We start from the raw sequence: 8,873 nt of genomic DNA, 5'->3' as shown, positions 1-8,873 counted from the left end.
AATAGGGAGTTATTTGTGCAATAAAGTTTACATAATTCTTAAGTATTATCCGTTCTCTAGTTGGTTTTTGTTTTGATATTCCTCTAACTGATCCCGTCAGTTTTGCTAATTGTAGATATTCTAACATGAGCATCTGCTCATGCCAATCTGTAATCCACTTACTTTGTGAATGGCAAAATAAGGAAGGTCATTTCACTGGATATTCTCCAAGGGAGGACTGAAAATCTCCAGGAGGAGTTTGAGAGGGAAAACTTTCAAAGAATTGTCAGAATTTCTTTCCTCTCAGCCTTCCTTCAACCCTGCTCCCATTCAGTGTAACAGAAAAATGTTTCCCTAGTACAAATTCAGAGTCAGCATGGGCAAAATTGGTGAGGGGAAGTCCACCTATGAAGTTAACCAAGGAAGAATGGTCTTCCTCTTCTGTCTTCAGAATTTTTGTTTTGGGTTCCTGCATCCTCTCAATTATGCTCCTATTCAAAGTAATGAAGTAATGTTTCTCCATTGCATTGCATTGAATGGAAGGGACAAGAGGAATGAACTTGTATCTGATTTGCATTTTAATTCAAACTGGAGAAGAATTCGGGACTTGAAATGAATGTCCTCTGTCCGCTTTGAAACTCCTGAAAGTCTTCTCCAAACCAAAGTTTGGAGAAGTGTGCTGGTTTCACTAGCATAGAAAACTACTGCTCCACTTCTTCTGGAGAATAAGAGCACATCCAGATGTATGTATTTTTTTACCTGTTTGTGAAATGGAATGGCTTTATAGATGTACTTCACCCTCCCAGAGCTAAATAAATAATACTATGACAAACTGAACACTGTCACTTGTAATGATTATGCAAGTACAGCAATTTTATTATTTTATTCAGCATCCTGTTCTCCCTGTGGCCAACCAGATGCCTATGAGAAGCCCTCAAGGAGCAACTGAGTGCTACAGTGCTCTCCTCCCCATTTGCAGTTCCCAGCAACATTTGCGGCCATTCCTAACTGTGTAGTGCATCAGTGACAGAACCATAATAAAATCCAGAGTCAGGCCACTGGGATTAAAATATCTTGCTTTTCTAACACATTGCTTTAAAAAATCCCTCCACCTTTAAAACACAGACATTTAAAACAAATTACTAATAAAATCACACGATTAAATTTATGGCACATGACTGCAGTTCTGTGCATGGCTGGGAGTAAGCACCATTGAACACAGTGGTGCATATTTCTGCTGTATAGGTTCAATTTTTAAAACACATTTGGTTTTAGCAAATGACATCCAGACAGCAGAAACACATCCTTTTACTTTTAATTAGCAATGCAAACAACTTTTTGTTATTTATTTTTGGAATTTTACAACAAAATCAAACAGTCCCCTGTCTCCACACCTCCCCATTGCTTCTTTTTATCTAAGTTGTATATAAAAATAGGAGAAGGTCTGTGGCAATTTAAAGACTTAACTGTATTTATTTGTAGGACATACTTCCTCAGATGCAGAATGGGTGGCAACAACAACAACATAGTATTAGTATTATTAATAATGTACAGTGGTACCTCAGGTTAAGTACTTAATTCGTTCTGGAGGTCCGTTCTTACCTAATGGGGCCTCTCACCACTGCCGTGTGATTTCTTTTTTCATCCTGAAGCAAAGTTCTTAACCCGAGGTACTACTTCTAGGTTAGTGGAGTCTGTAACCTGAAGCATCTGTAATCCGAGGTTTATGCAATCTGAACTCTGGTGAACTGAGTTGGCCTCTCTCTGCAGAGCAGCCATAAAGTGTTTCAGCTGTGGCTAGAATGGACTGAACCTCTGTGATCTGCACTGACAGGAGATTGACTCAAAACACAGGGACTTCCAGTCTAGCACGGACATCAAAGAGAAGCGCGGAACGACTGCTCTGGTAATGCCGAGCAGCGCGGGGGGTTTTTAGGGGTCCGTAAAGACTCTACGGGCCTCAAAACCTCAAGGGGGATACCTCGGGGGACGCAGCACCCAGTGGTGCCCAGGGGTGCTCTCCTGTTTCTCGGGTTTTAAATAAAAATCCGGGGACAGGATAGAGCTGCGGGCGCGAAAGGGGAAGCACCTTGGACCCCGTGCTGTGCAGTCTCAAGCTTCTGATGGAAAGTGCTAAACTTCCACGAGGAAACTGAATTCCTAGAAATACGGCATGTTTAAAAACTGACTACCGTAAGGAATTCAAGGACTTTGGTCAGCTGAGGGATGTAAAAGGGAGGCCGTCCCGGCTGCAGTGTCAAAGATGGCGCAGAAAACAAAGACATGAGAACAAGACGGAAGTGAAAGTTTCCTGCTGAGTAAGTGTAAGCTGAAAGATCTCAGAAGTAACGCGCTGAGGCAAGTATCATTTTATAACATTGGAAGAGGGACAGAGCTTAAAAAGAACTTGGTATCTCCTTCTCTGAGAAGACTTGATGACTTGGTCAGAGAAACAGTAACGTGATCAAACCTCAATCCAGAGACTTAGTTACTTTGTATAGACCCCTGTATAAAGCTAAGGGGGGAGGTCTGCAACAGCGTAAGGGACTGACAAGGGAAAGTGGAGCAGTTAGAAGTATCTTTGTTCCTTATTTTCCTTATTCCCCCTGGATTTAATGGATATAGCAGAGGCTTGAAATTAAACTGCGACTATCCTCATCCCCCCTGGAGTACGAAAGGAGGAAAGAAGTATGGGGGCCAAGATGGCGTCCAGCACTCTTCTTAGCTGCGCAACTGCTGTCCGTGCCGGTAAAAACCTCCTCCAGCCTCTTTGGCCGTCTTAGCAGAGTTTACACAGCGGGGAAAAACTGTTGCTTGTGTGGGAATAACTCAGACTGTGAAGCAGGCTTTTCTCTTATCTCCAATAGCCTTTAATCAGTAGAATAACATCGTAAATTCAGCCCGGCGAATTGGCTGGCATTCTCTCCGCTTCTCTGCAAAAGCGAAAGGAAAAAGACACACAGAGAAACACTCCCCTCTGTGAACATAGCCACGCCTCAGAATGTGAGACGTCACTCAGAACTGTTTAACCCTGTCAGTTCTGATTCTCCTCACACCCCCTCTCGTCTCGCATCCTGAGGGAAACTGTGAGGACACATCTACAGATCTCTTTGAGTTCAACTCCTTTCCCATTGCCTCTTGCCCCTTCCTGGCTTCTGTCTCAGGCAACTGTTGAACCTCCTCAAAACTCTCAGGTTCGCACTGTGCGAAACCAACCCACGCGCTGGTAACCTGAAACCTCTCAGGTGGTACCCCCTTCGTGGTGCGTGCGGACCGTCTGAGCACTGTCTCAGGTGCTCCTTCTAACCCACTGGGTCCAGCAAGTGTTTCACTGGTACCAGAAGACTCCCCCTCTGACCTACTGCGTCTTCAGGCCTTCTGAACTTTGCTAACGGGAGACGAAGGCTCACTCTTGGGCTCTCTTTTAACAACCTGTGGAGATGCCCAATCCTGTTCTTGACCTTGGTCAGAGACCTGGTCCTCATCAACAGGTTCAGCTTCTTCCTCTCCCTCCTCCTCAGAATCAGACAGACATTCTGAGAGAACGTCAGGATTCTCATGGACCCTTGACCAACCATTCTGCTCACAGAACTCAGCATTTTTGCTAACTAGAAGCCTGGACTGATCACTATCTGGATATGCAAACTTCCACCCCTTTGTCCCAGGCTCATACCCACAAAAGATCATTTTCCGGGACCTCGGGTCACCCTCCTTTCGTTGAGCCTTTGGTACAGGCACCCAGGCTTGTGAACCAAAGACACAGAAGAAATGCAGCTTTGGCTTCTTTCCATGGAGTAAGAAATACGGGGTGTCACCTACCACTGAATTGTAGGACCTGTTCATCGTGAAATTGGCCGTCTTTATCGCCTCCCCCAAAAAACTTTGAGGCAAATCAGAGTCAAACAGTAAAGCGTTAGCTGCTTGAGCTAGTGCCTTGCTCTTGCACTCCACCACACCAACCTCCTGAGGAGAATTAGCACCCGTCAACCAGTGACGTATTCCCTTCTGGCGGAAGAAACTCTGCAGAGCAGACCCAGTGACCTCTGCGCCTCGGTCACTCTGAAACCCCTGCACCTTGGTGGAAAACTGTAGTTCCACTGCCGCAACCCAATCTTTGATCAGTTGTGCTGCCTCGCTTTTCCGTCTCAGCGAGAAGACCCAGCCGGTCTGGGTAAAATCATCTGTCAGCGTCAGCGCAAATCTGGCCCCGCCCAGACTCTCTGGCATGGGCCCAAAAAGGTCAGAGTGCACAAGCTCAAAAGGCTTTATGGTTACCCTCTCCAACCTGGGATAACTGCACCCTTTTACCTTTGCCCTTCTGCATGCCCTACAATCTAGGGATCCGTCACATGCTTTTATCCTGCACCCTACAGTGTACCGGGGCAACTTCTGGACATCTTCCCAAGAGCCATGTGACATTCTTTTGTGCCACAAATGAGCACATGAATCATGAGTGGGAACGTTTGCACACTTCGCCTGTGCTCCCTCGGCGTCCCTCTCACCCTCCAGAGGTGTCTCCAGAATAAAGAGATTGTTCTGACATGCAACACTGACGAGTTGCCTCCCACCCCTGGAAATAGAACAGACATTATTTTCAAAGCAAACCTTGTACCCCTCCTGTAAGAGACAAGATACAGATAAAAGACAATGTTTCATCTCAGGCACAACGCAGACCTCCAGCTCCGCCTGCAAGAAAGAAACAAACACATTTCCAACAGTGGTCAAATGTCTTTGTGACCCATCAGCAAAAATAACTATTTTCCCAGTTGAAACAGCCCTGCAGTTCCATATCTCTCCACTAGGTGGCGCTGGCATCAGGTGATGACTCACTCCAGAGTCTATGACCCAGCGCAGCACTCTCTCCTCACTGGAGTTGTCCTTTATTGTTGCCATAGCAGCAGCTAGGTGATAAGGATTGTCCTCCACACATCCTGTGTCACGTCCTCCCTGCGCATTCCCATGCTGGCCTCCTTTCCTGGACTGGCTGCCATGGAAACCTGGCTGACTGCCATGGGAAGCGACCTTGGAGACATCCTGCCCAGCCTCTCTGGCTCTCCGGGGGCAGGAACGACGCAGATGGTCAGCAGAATTGCAGATAAAGCAGCGACGAGTGGAAAAACCTGAACTGTGCCTTCCGCTGGCCTGGCCCCCCCTCTGCAACCGGATGGGCTCCCTGTGCCAGCTCGGCCCTCTCTTAGACGGCGTTCCTGTTCGTCACTCAAGTGACCTGTCACATACGCCAGCGTAAGATCCGCGGGATTCATCGATTCCAAAGTTAGACACAAATTGTCATGACTTTTGTCCAAAGAGCTGAGCAAAATATAAACTTTCAGTTCCTCAGAAAAGTTGACTTGCAACAGCCTCAGCTGGTTGAAAACAGAAAGCATCTCAGTCACATGCTGTCTGATGCTATCCCCAGGACGCAGCCTCATCTCAAACAAGCGTCTGGTAGTGTGGATCTTTGCCCCAGCTGTGGTCCTGTGATGCACTCTCTCTGGTGCCTGGTAGGCCTCATGAGCAGTCTCCAGCCCCTCTACCAAAGGTAGCTGCAAGCCCTCCAAACTGAGCACGATAGCTCCCAGGGCTTTGTGATTTCTTCTCTGCGAAGCATGGGCAGCTGCAATATCTGCTGCCGAAGCACTGGCTGCAGCTTGCTGTGGAGGCCCTTGGACCGCCTCCCACAGACCCTTGGCTACCAGCCATGCTTTCAGCTTCCTGCTCCACTCCTCCCAATTCTTTCCATCTAATTTTTGTAAAAGGGACAGGGTTTGAATCCTGGCCGTCTGCCATCTTCTCCCCCGGGGCTCAGTGTACTCACGTAACAGCAGCTGCTCCGGCACCCGGTTCTGCAGACCAGCTCCTCCCCAGCGAGCTCCTCTCTGCCTCAAACGTTAGGCACAGCTCCAACTGGCTCCAGCTTCTCCTCAGCTGGCTTCTCCCACACACAGACACATCACAGCAACAGCTTCAAAGCTTGGCTGACCTCCTTAACCTATGGGGGCCAAGATGGCGTCCGGCACTCTTCTTAGCTGCGCCACTGCTGTCCGTGCCGGTAAAAACCTCCTCCAGCCTCTTTGGCCGTCTTAGCAGAGTTTACACAGCGGGGGGAAACTGTTGCTTGTGTGGGAATAACTCAGACTGCGAAGCAGGCTTTTCTCTTATCTCCAATAGCCTTTAATCAGTAGAATAACCGTAAATTCAGCCCGGCGAATTGGCTGGCATTCTCTCCGCTTCTCCGCAAAAGCGAAAGGAAAAAGACACACAGAGAAACACTCCCCTCTGTGAACGTAGCCAAGCCTCAGAATGTGAGACGTCACTCAGAACTGTTTAACCCTGTGAGTTCTGATTCTCCTCACAAGAAGACTAACTGGGGGGGATATCCTATATTTATATGTATATTTTTTGAGGATTAAGCCACCAAGTGGCTAGAAGTTTATGTTCCGACTCCTGAGCTGATTACAGTTATATTTGGATTTATGGACTTATATGGACTTGCTTGGACTTTTAAGTTGGACTGAGTTTATAAGAGGTGGAAGAAAAGAAGAGGACAGAAGAGGACCCTCAAACTAAACAGTATTTGAGCTATTGTTAGATGGGCTTTTTATGATGAAATAAACATTTTGGACTGAGTTGGGAAGGTGACATTTAAACTGTGATACAATTTGAGACAATGTTTATATATCTTTGATGTGTACTATTCCCTATCTCTCTCCCCCTCTCTTCAGAATAATATTTGATATATAGTTGTCATACAGTTAATATAGGTGCAAAGGGGTGAATTTCGAAGTGTTTGGTTAAGATAAGAACTTTAAGTCAATGTGAGGAAAAGGGAAAGAAAGACCTGAGGAGATTTCACCCCTCCCATACCCAAGAATCTCCTGACCATCTCCTGAGGTCTCTGCTGACTCTACAGAGAGGAGGAGCAATGTACTGCTCTCTACTTAATTAGTCAAGTGAGTGAGTCTCTCTGTGTGTGAGAGAGAGAGTCAGTGTGTCGGAGAGTGAGTGCAAGAGATAGTATTTAGAGATAAGATTGCTGCTAAGAGCAGCTGCAGGCACTCAGAGTAGCATTGATGTATGCTCAAAGTATTTAGCTCTGTATATAGTTTGTATTATAGCTGTAGTTATAGAATAAAGGAGGATATTTTACAGAGCTGCTCTCCGAGTGGTTTATACTCTGCAAGACTCTGCAAAACGCTGCTGCGCAACGACTGCATTATTGAGACAGTGAATCCGGTGCTCTCAGCTCCAAGCTGTGAGTCCACAGCACTGTGACCAGTTCCTGTGGGAAAGGAGGTCTCCGGCAGTGCTACCCAGCTCGCCTAGCCCAGTCGGGGCTGTAGTGCATGAGTCCAGTTGGCACACTGGCTCAAGGGCGATGCTGACAAGACCCCTAGAGGCCATTACCTAAATCACAATTTCTGATAAACATGATTTCCAGCTCTCTGGTGTAACTACCCCCCCAGTGGTGAAAGAAGTTAATATTGATTTATTTGTATAAAAATGTCAGGAAAAAATGGGGGGGGGGAATTGGAGGAACTCCAGGTGACCGAAGACAGTCAAAACAGGATGAAATTAAAGATTTAGATATTCTTTGGTTGAAAATAAAGGAAGAATTCAAACAAAATGAACAATACATGGAGAAAAACTGGTGGAAGTGCAAGAAACCCTGGATACAACAATAGAGGGAGTGGTGGGGGAAGTGTCAAGTAAAATCAAAGACTTAACAGTTAGATATAAACAATATAAGAGCTAGCAAAATGAACTCAGAAGGAAGTTAAGGAAAATAGAAAAGAGTCAGATAGAATAAAAGAGGACTTGGTTGAGGTCAGCAAAATACAAGAGCAGATCTGGGACAATATGGCTCTGATGGAGATGAGGCAGAAACAGAAAAACCTAAAATTCAGAGGGGTAGCAGAAGAGTCAAATGAAGATATTAAAACAAAAATGATTAAAGAACTGGCAAGATGGATGGATATGAAGGAAGAAGAAATTGAGTACACAATTGAGAATGTGTTTAGAATTAAGGTGAGATTTGTAAAAGCTAAAACTAAAAAACTACCTGGAGATTGTTTGATGATCTTTAATTCACTAGAGATGCGAAATGCAATTCTGAGAATGAGTTATAATAACAGGTTATTAATTGATGGAAGACCAATTATCATATTTAAAGAGATTCCTATTAGATTCATACGAAAAAGAGACAGGTACAAACAACTAGTGACGTTACTGATGAAAAACAGAATCCAACATAGGTGGGAGTTTCCTGAAGGAATCTCTTTTTATTACAAGGATAAAAGATTTAGATTAACAGATCTGCAAGAGGTAAAGAAATTCTCCAGAAGATATGAGAAAGAATTAGGTAAGATAGAAGGAAGCCTTACTGGACCCAGAACCATCGGAGCAGACCTCTATGGGGAAGAGGAAAACAAAAAGAAGAAAAAGAAAGATCAAAACAAAGAAGAAGAGGAAGAAGAGGACGAAGAAGACATTAGCAAAACCACCCGAATTTAATTTCCCCTCTCTGTAACAAATGTTTAAAGAAATGACGTTGAAATTGATAACTTGGAATATTCATGGGCTTAATGAAAAATCTAAACGAAATAAAGTTGAACATGTTTTGAAGAAAAAGAATGTTAATTTAATCTGTTTACAGGAAACTCACGTTGCTAAAAAACATAGACATGTACTGATCAATAAAAGACTGGGAAAAGAGTTTGTAACCTCCAATGTTAACAAAAAAAGAGGGGTGGTGCTATATATAAAGGAGAGATTAGACCCAAAATTGATTACCAAAGATGATGAGGGGAGAGTCATTGTGGTACAAATTTCATTGCAGGGTGAGAAGATAATCCTTGTGGGAATATATGCCCCTAATTATATTAAGGCGGATT

The 8,873-nt window shown here is 44.9% G+C and overlaps 3 long non-coding RNA genes across 3 annotated transcripts in view; 1 reads left to right on the top strand and 2 right to left on the bottom strand.

Annotated features, from left to right (window-relative positions):
* Nucleotides 1-6,436, top strand: part of LOC309373070 — a 37,998-nt gene extending 31,562 nt beyond the window's left edge. Inside the window, exons 2-3 of the long non-coding RNA XR_014169775.1 lie at nt 1,750-2,667; nt 6,342-6,436. This is a non-coding gene — a long non-coding RNA (uncharacterized lncRNA). The remainder of the gene's footprint in view (nt 1-1,749; nt 2,668-6,341) is intronic.
* Nucleotides 1-8,873, bottom strand: part of LOC309372919 — a 161,818-nt gene that overhangs the window by 123,610 nt on the left and 29,335 nt on the right. The gene's annotated exons all lie outside the window — the stretch shown is intronic.
* LOC309372671 overlaps nt 1-8,873 on the bottom strand; it is a 66,147-nt gene that overhangs the window by 34,818 nt on the left and 22,456 nt on the right. The window lies entirely within an intron of this gene.

The sequence above is a fragment of the Podarcis melisellensis genome, assembly GCF_964234715.1.
Source record: "Podarcis melisellensis genome assembly, chromosome: 1".
Classification (NCBI taxonomy): domain Eukaryota; kingdom Metazoa; phylum Chordata; class Lepidosauria; order Squamata; family Lacertidae; genus Podarcis; species Podarcis melisellensis.
This window is presented reverse-complemented; position numbering and strand designations above follow the sequence as displayed.